General features: G+C 38.5%; 1 non-coding gene across 1 annotated transcript; it reads right to left on the reverse strand.

The window, feature by feature from the left end:
* Window positions 1-8,863: 8,863 nt before the first annotated feature.
* On the reverse strand, window positions 8,864-8,995 carry LOC114621444. The gene has a single exon (XR_003711426.1). It is a non-coding gene; the product is annotated as a small nucleolar RNA SNORA17 (small nucleolar RNA).
* Between the last annotated feature and the right edge of the window lie 580 nt (window positions 8,996-9,575).

Raw genomic sequence — 9,575 nt, forward strand, 5'->3', positions numbered from 1 at the left:
AAATACATTGTCTTACATTGTTCTCTGCTATGACAGAAAAGAATAACTTTAGAAGAAAATTGATGCAGTCTACGCAGTGATGATTATGATCAAAAGGTTATTATCTGCTTAAGCCAGGCTTACTGTGTCATAGCATGGCAGATTACACATGGTGAACCAATAATGTATATTGTGAGTAAGGGTGTTGGGGTGTGTGTGTGTGTGTGTGTGTGTGTGTGTGTGTGTATGTGAGAGAGAGAGAGAGAGAGAGAGAGAGAGAGAGAGAGAGAGAGAGAGAGTGAGAGAGAGAGAGTGAGAGAGAGAGAGAAAGGAGACAGGGAAGACAACATCTACCCCTTTTCATAAATCGCTCCTTCCTCTAACGCAAGTCCTAACCATTTAAGAAGGCAGAGCACCCTGAACACACATACTTTTTAAAGTTCTAATATCCTAGCACTATTTCTTTGGGAATTTCTCAAAAATAAATTTGGAGAAGAACATTCAAACATCCAAATCATTAACTACACTAAGAAATAAGAATGGACCAATTGAAACAATTATAGTGATACAATAAAATGTAATAATCTCTGAATTCTATAATTGTATGCCTTTAGAATAAATAAAAATGTGGAAAGTATGCTAATTAGAAGATGTGCATACTTACGCAGCTTTTAAGCGAAAATTAATCTTTGGTCCATTATTTTTCCATCAACATTTTTTATGATGTAGCCCTATTTTAACTTCCCCCCAATTCATACTTTGAAAACTTTAAGTAAATTTCCCATTTCATATGAAAACTAATGTTCAAGGTGTCAAAATTGCTGATGTCGTAGAGTGGATGATCTTCCAGGTGACTAAGGCACAGTTGCTTGGGCCATTTGTCACATCTTTGCTCAAAATTAAAAGTCATACTTTTGGCATGCTGTACCTTTTCATGCTGACATTTCAAAGCAACCTGCAAAATTTAAATATCCAAGAATGCACTTGATATTGTTGCTTACCTTCTTATTATTTTATACTTCTATGGTCTTGTTTTTAAAGTGAATATTTGTTTAATTTTAAAGGTTAATATTAATAAAAGTAAATGTAATGACTATTTTGTTATCAGAAAAACAAATCTGATCATGTTTAAATATATGAATGTTATCACTCATAAAAATATTTTTAAACAAATTCAAATAGGATAATACATGTGTTTCAAGCACACTAAAGAATAATGTTTACTGATTATATGAAAATAAGATATTAAATATTAACATGAATTACTTAAAGGAATATATAGGATTTACTAGAAACTTTTATATTTATTAAGTACTTACAATAAAATTACAGTGTGCAAGATCAATATAAAAGACAGATTACATGTGTACTAACAATGTGTTCTCAGAGAAAGAAAATGAGAAAAGTATTCCATTACAAAATATCTCTAATAAATGAACATCGAGGTAGGTAGCTAATAAAAAAAAAAGAGAAAGATTTATACAATGGAAACATCACACCATTGTAAAAGAAAATCAGTAGTGACACTAGCTGATAGGATGACGTCACATGTACTTGGACTGACAGAATTAATATTGTGAAAAGGTTTATACTACAAAATTTATTTAAAGAGGTAATTCAATACTTACAAAGATGCTAATGTGACATTTCAAAGTTTTAGGTAAAAAGAATGGTGATTCAAGAATTCATTTGAAACCACCAAAGACTATGACTAGCCAAAGGATTCCTATGAAGTAAAAATATAGCTGGAGGTATTACAATATCCAACCTCAAATTATACTATTGACTTATAGTGATAACTTCAACCTGTTGCTGATATAAAGGTAGATCATCAGAATAAAAATGGAAGACCTATAAATTAAGACAAAGCTAAGTCTACCTAAGTTTTGACAGATGAGGAAAATACATATATTGACAAATTACAGATACCCTGATCAACAAATAGTATTATTAAGTTGGATATCAATTTTCAGAAAAATGAAATTAGATCCATGTATTTCATCTTCTAAGATATTTAATTCAAAAATAGTAAGAACTTAGTTTAAAACCTGAACTGCTGAAACCTTAAAGGATACCCTTTAAGATGGCAGGGTAGGTAAGAGCTTTCTGAATCAGTGACATGGAAACTAGCCCCAAGTATCAACAGGTAAGAATACATGAAATTAAAATTTCTGCACAGCAAAGGACACTATCACCAGAGCCCACAGACAGGTTATAGAATGGAATCATTACCTGATGTACTTTAGACAAACTCATAATATTTAGAATTTATAAATAGTTGCAGACATTAAATACCAGGAGAATAAAACTGTCAATCAATAGACAGGTTAATGAATTAAATAGATAGTTTTGAAAAAAAGAAGAAAGAAACACTGAGTCAATAACTGTATTTGGAAGTATTCAACATTATTTGCTATCAGGAAAATGCAAATTAATACTACCTTAAGATTTTACCTCACCAAATTCAGAAGAGATATCATCAAGAAATCTGTCAACAAATATCAGATATATAGAAAGGGACACATATTCAGTGTTGGTGTGGGTAAAAATTAATATTGCCATTACAGAAATCAATTTGAAGACTTCTCCATATTTTTAAATGAACTATTATATGGCCTGGCTATTTTTCTCTTGGGCATATACCCCAAGACATCCATACACAACCATAGAAATATCTAACAGCCATGGTTATTGATGTTCTAGTCGCGATAGCAAGAACATTTAACCAATCTAGTTGTCCATCGACAGATGAATAGATAATAAAAATCGGGTACATATGGAAACTGAAATACTATTAACCTCTAAAGAAAAATAAAATCACAAAATTTTCAGGTCAAGGATGGATTTAGAATATATAGCATTAAGCAAGGTCGCCTGACATCAGAAACAAAGAAAATAAAGCATATTCTCCCTTATTGATGAATCCTGCCCTGTAATGTATCCATGCAGACATGTGAGCAAACACATGTGTGAGTGAGTGTCTCGTGACGCATAGAGAAGAAAACAGGAAAGCGTAATAGTAGGTAATTAGGAAGGATCCAATGCACATAAGAGACATATGAGTTACAGAAGGAGACACAAACCGAAAAGCTTTCTCTAGCTTTATCACTGTCATGGATTTAACCTATCTGTTGATTGGTAGTCTTATTTTCCTGATATTTAATTTCTGCAATTATTTGCAAGTTCTAGATATAAGCCCCTTGTCTGAAGTATATCGGCCTGCCATTCTGTACACTATCTGTGGGCTCTAGTGATAGTGTCCTTTGCTGTGCAGAAACGTTAACCTCATTGTGTCATTGTGTGCGTGGTGGATACATTTGCAAAACGTAATGGATAGTGAAAGGAGAAAATCCAAAGCAAAACGCCACAGTTTCGTAATGGCGATTACGACTACATAGACGTGGGCACGGATGCAGGTACTTGTGGCCTGGGCAACACCTTGTATGAGGGATTGTGTTAGTCTAGGTGTGGGATGTTTTCTATTTGCAAGTTTTAAAAAAATTTAAGTGTGTTTTATTTAACAAAAATAAATAAAATGAAGGATAATGATTATGAAAATTTATCAAGGATACTGGTTCATTTTTAAAAGTTTAAATTATGGTAGCATTTCTAGCTGCAACTGAATGAATACGTGAGCCATTTTGCTATGATAAACAAAAGTGATTAAAAATGAGACTTTTAAAATTATTTTTCCAGTCTGTATTTTATACGATTATAATTTTAATTAGTGTCTACTAAACTGGATCATTCTAAATGTTGTATTTTATGAAACATGTAAGTTTTGTTTCCAAAATTATTTGAATGGAAAGTATGAAGGAGAGAAAGATTAAAACACACCAATACATAATAAGCTTCCGATCTTAATTTGGAAGGTGAAAATATAAAACTTTATAATCTGAGGACTTCTAAAGGATGATTTGGGAGCATTATCTTCTTACTAGTTACTGGCTTTGCAATAAATTACTTCTGGGCAGAAGGCAAATTGAACTAAATGTTACAAGCTCTCCAATTCTACACAGTAGAGAAAAGCTTTAAGTGAAGGAAGTTGAGAATTCATTGTTCAGTTGCTTGGGGAACTTGTCTCCAGTTGGCATATTTGAATCGTTAATATTGACTTTGTAGCAACTTCACAAAGCACATGTGTATTTTGTTACCTTAAAATAAAGCATCTCTTTTTCTTTATGGGGCAAATTTTTACTTTAGATTTCAAAGATAGACTGAGATAAGGGAAATAGTGAGGCAGAACTTAATCAAATTTAGAATGTTAATCTCTGGAAAAAAGAAAAATGAGTGATTTCTTAACTTGAAGCATATATTCTAGTGCACAGTGAACACATAATAATTTACAAAGAGGCTCTGAGTGGAAGAGAGTACCAGTGTGGTTGATGAAGCTACATAAAGGGTAGACTTCAGAATCAGAAAGAGCCTCAAGTAAAGATGCATTTTAAAATCAAGCATCAAGACCAATGCTCACTAAGATAAAAGGAATAATGCAAGAAAAATCCTAGGTAGCAATGTGTGGAATTCCTTGATCTGCAAAGACAGAGAGACAGTGTAGAAGAAAACAAAACAAAACAACAAAACCCCCCATTTTCTTCTGTTGCTATGACAAAAGCAACTTAAGAGAGGAAAGGTATATTTTGACTTAGAGCTCCAGGACACAATCTCACGGAGGTAAACTCAGGACTGCAGGAGTTGAGGGGGCTTATTCCACTGTCGTATGATGTCACCCATGTTGGGAGGATTTTTTTCACCTTAATTAACCTAACCAACCTAATCCCTCATAGGCATGCCCCATGGTGCATGTGTCATGAGAACTTTTATCTCATCAACTGATACTCTCCGTTGAAGACACTATAGGCTATATACCCGAATGCACCTAAATCATCATTCTACACACACTCTTTCACGACCACAGTATTTTAAGCACAATAGCAAAGTTATAGCCTCAAAAGATGTCCTTCACCAGATAGATGGAAAAGGAAAAATGTGGTAATTGTGCACGGTAGAGTTTTATTAAGCCAAAACTAGTGAAATCACGTGATTTGAAGCAAAATATATGCAAGTGGAGAAAATCAAATAAAGCAAAATAATCCAGACTGAGAAAGACAAATATCGCACTCTTTCTAGTACAATATGTGCGCATACATGCACATACATTATACATGTGTGGGAGACTGAAAGAGAAACAGAAATAGTAGGAAGGAGGAAAAGTCAGAGAAATGGGTTAATCAATATCAAGCTATACGATTGTCTTTGTTAGGGTTTTACTGCTGTGTACAGACACTATGACCATGGCAACTCTTAAAAGGAAAACATTTTATCGGAGCTGTCTTACAGGTTCACAGGTTCAGTCCATTATCATTAAGGTGGGAACATGGCAGCATCCAGGTAGTCATAGTGCAGGAGGAGCTGAGGGTTCTATATCTTTGTCTGAAAGCTGCTAGCAGAAGAGTGGCTTCCAGGCAGCTAGCGTGAAGGTCTTAAGCCCACTCTCACAGTGACACACCAACTTCAACAAGGCCACACCTCCTCCAATAGGGCCACGCCTCTTAATACTGCTACTCCCTGGCTCAAGCGTGTACAAGCCATTACAATGATAATAAAAATAATAAATGACCAGAAGCAAGACACCATGGACACTACACACAGAGCTAGAGCCTTCTGTTATTCCACATAGATGGAGTGTTGCTACGAGATCTGAGAGGGAAGAGTCTACCTCTTGTTTCTGTACCTCTCACAAGTCCCTTTCCTTAAACCAGCTTTCTCCACTATCCTAGAGCATTCCAATATATTTAGAAGCTAAAACCCTTGTCCAAGTAAAAGAGCTATTTTTCATAATGTGAATGTTTAGAAGGAAGAAAATGAGTAATTACGCCCTGTCTTATATAACTGTTCTACTTGGATGAGTGCAAAGAGAAGTTTTTATAAGACAATCTCTGAGGCCTTAACCAACAAGCAGGATGTAGGGTCATCAAAGTGACTGACAGTCTCCTGTTTATGAGCCTTGTAAGTCAGTTCCTGTATAAATATGGTCCCCAGCTTCTACTCACTAAAGGAATGCCATCTTATGGAATTTTACATGACCAACAAAAAAAGGAGCCTAAAGGAAGAAAACTAGAAAGATAACTGCTTTTTTCACTTAAAATAAACATATAGAAATTAATAAAGGCAAGAAATAGAAAATGTATGAGTGTACAGAGTAAGAAGAGAAAGAAAGTTGAAAAGAAAAGTTATGTCCTCCATCCAAATTACTGTAAATAAGATTTGACTGGGAAAGACCCTCTCAGGATCTGGGCTACAGACAGACAGAGGGAGATTGGCACGATCAATAAGACATGTAATATGCTGATCCCTCTATATAGGAACAGCTCCAAAATTGTCTGAGACATGAATATCTATATATAGTCAGTATATCTTATTGGCTACAAAATATTTAAGACTTCTCTTAAATGGCATGGATAAAAAAATATATTACAATTTGATTACAATCCAAACTAACTTATAAGAGAGGCAGATGTCTTTCACCTGCTCAAACAAAAGACAAAAATCTCCATGAACTGAGCTGGGCACCTTGCACACTCTACACATTGTTGTTCCGCATGGTTAGAGTGAGAATGTGGAGAAACAGGAACACTCCTCCATTGCTGATGGGATTGCAAACTGATACAACCACTCTGGAAATCAATCTGGATGTTCCTCAGAAAATTGGAAAGAGATCTACCTGAAGACCCAGCTATACCACTCTTGAGCATATACCCAAAAACTGCACCACTATATCACGGGGACATGTGTTCCACTATTTTAATAACAGCCTTATCTGTGATAGCCAGAAGCTGGAAACAAACCAGATGTCCCACAGTGGAATAATGGATACAGAAAATGTGGTTCATTTACAAAATGGAATACTGTTCAGCTGTTAAGAATAATACCTGAGTATATTAATTTTATTAATTGTTAACATATTAATTAATAATATATTACCATGTTTGTAGAAGATTAAGTACACAACCTCCTTATTTTTGGATTACATTGTGACTGACAAATCTTTGGAATTTTTTAAATAGGCTTCCTCTGCCTTCAAGGTTTCCCCTCAATAGTGCTTAGTTCCACCGTAGAATGCTTAGATGTGATCTTCAGAGTCAACTTCTTTCTGAAATCCTTCATTCTCTCTCTACTACTACTGTGTGCACTACTCCAGTCTAGAACCACTGCTCAATTGGTGATGCATTTGATAACATTCCACACCTGTGAGACGCGCTGTTGCTTTCCCTTCTGCTACCTTGCTCTGCATTTGAGTATCGTATTGATGCAACTAAAGGCCAGTTGCTGGGGAATTTTAATAGTGTTCACTTCATTGTAATTTCCACTTCTTTACTTACACCCCCCCACCAATTCTTGCATACCATCAGCTTCTTAATAGATCACTTGACATACAAGCTACTGGTGTTTTAAATACTTATATGATAAGCCCAGTGTCTAGGCCATTTAATGGGTTAGGTGACGGGTTGGTTTAGCTCTGGAAAATAGGAATGAGTCTTCCTGTTTATTTGTAGATTTGTTGGTTTTCCAAAAGAGAGGTATATCTCCCTAGCCAATGCCACCCCACAGTAATCAAGAGGCATGGCCAGTTATCCAGCTCTCACACCCTTGGTGCCAACTCACCTGCAACACCCACACTCAGGGCCAGGTCTATCCTGCTGTCCAGGCAAGATGTAAGGGCACTCTCCCATAAATTGAAGCTGGTAAAGGACAGGGATAGTTCTCCCACTTTCATGACCCTGGGACCAACTCTCCTGTCTGAAATAGATAAAGAGGGATGAGGAGAGAGAAGGGAGGAGGGCATCGCTTCCCTGTCTGCTCCACCATACAGTAGAGAAGGGGCAGGGCAGGCTCTCCTGTGCTCATGTCATCAGGGCTGGCTCACCTACAACTCCAGTCCCCAAGGCCAGCTCTAATTTACTGCCCAAGCAAGGTCCAGGGCCCTCTCTCCCATGTGTTGCAGCCTGTGAGGGGCAGGGACAGCCCTCCTGCTATTATGACAACACAGCCAGCTCCTGCCTGCTGTAGATAGCAGGGGGCAGAGGTTAGGGGAGGACATCTCTCCCTTGTCCAGGCTGCTGTGTGAAAAACAAGTTGCCTGACTAGAGCTCCCATGTTCTCATGCCAAAGACCAGCTCTTCCAAGATACCCTGGCAAAGCCTGGAGCCAATTCTCCACAGTCTTCAGACATCAATATGTCCCCAAGAGGCAGCCTGATCAGGGATATGTGCCTGGCTATTGATGGTAACAGACCCCTGCTGCCGTAGAACAGACTCAGACATGCCAGCACCAGCCAGGACCCCACAGTGGTCCCAGGCGACATCACCAGCCCCTCACATCAGGCTGTCCCTCACCAACCTCAAGTCTCCAGCCTGCTTCTCTTCATTGTGCTCACATTCTCTTACTTTTCTTTCTCTTCCATTTCTCTACCATTTAGTTGCTTCTCTCCATGGTACCCAGGGTCTCTTGAGTGTCTTGGGTTATCTCAGGAGTGCTCTCAGGAGTGCTATGTCCCAGTCATGCATTATGGAGCCAGTCAGGGGTCATCTCAGTTGTAGTTTTCCCCCACACAGGCCTGCCCATCACCAGACTGGTGGTCATCTCTGATTAGCTCCCTGTCTGGGCCCCGTGGTCCCTGAATGGTGATCCTCTGGGACTTGTTCCTCACCAGGTCTGCCTGAGTGGCCCCTTGAAAAAGATGTCTGCCTTGGGCTTATTCCCTCCTAGACCCAAGGTCCCAGGTGGGGTTCTTCTAGTTTCCAGCTTGCTCCCTATCCTGGGAGCCCATCGGAGCCTGCCTGGGGCCAGACTGGTGGTAGCCTCAGTCTCACTGTTTTCAGAAATTGTTAGGCTACTAATCATTCAGATATTCACAGGTCAGAATACTGAGCATAGACATTGCCTCTCTCCTCTCTGCTACATACTGATAATTATGTGACACAGAATCCACACCCACAAATCCTCTAGGGGTAGAGCAGACATTTTATTATCATTATCATCATCATCATTTTTATTAAATTATTTTATTTATTTACATTCCAAATGTTGCTCCCTTCCTGGTGCCCCCTCCCAGAGTTCTTCACCCCTTCCTCCCTCCTCTGCGATTCTGAGAGAATGCTCCCCCACCAACTCACCCATCCCTACCTCACCCCTGCCAGCATTCCCCTTCCCTGGGGCATCAAGTTTCTACAGGATTAGACACATTGTCTCCCACTGAGGCCAGACAAGGCAATTCTCTGCTACATATGTGCTGGCGGCCACGGACCAGTCCATGTACACTCTTTGGTTGGTGGCTTAGTCTCTGGGAGCTCCCGGGGTTCAGACTATTTGATACTGTTGTTCTTCCTATGGGGTTGCAATCCCCTTCCTCTCCTTCAGTCCTTCCCTTAACTCTTCCACTTGGGGTCCCAGACCTCAGTCCAATGGTTGGCTGTAAGTATCTACATCTGTCTCATTCAGCTGCTGGTAGAGCCTCTCAGAGGGACAGCCATACTAGGATCCTGCTTGCAAGCACACACAGCATGGCATCAGTAATAGTATCAGGGTTTGGTGGC

This window comes from Grammomys surdaster, unplaced genomic scaffold (genome assembly GCF_004785775.1).
Source record: "Grammomys surdaster isolate TR1022 unplaced genomic scaffold, NIH_TR_1.0 174, whole genome shotgun sequence".
Lineage (NCBI taxonomy): Eukaryota > Metazoa > Chordata > Mammalia > Rodentia > Muridae > Grammomys > Grammomys surdaster.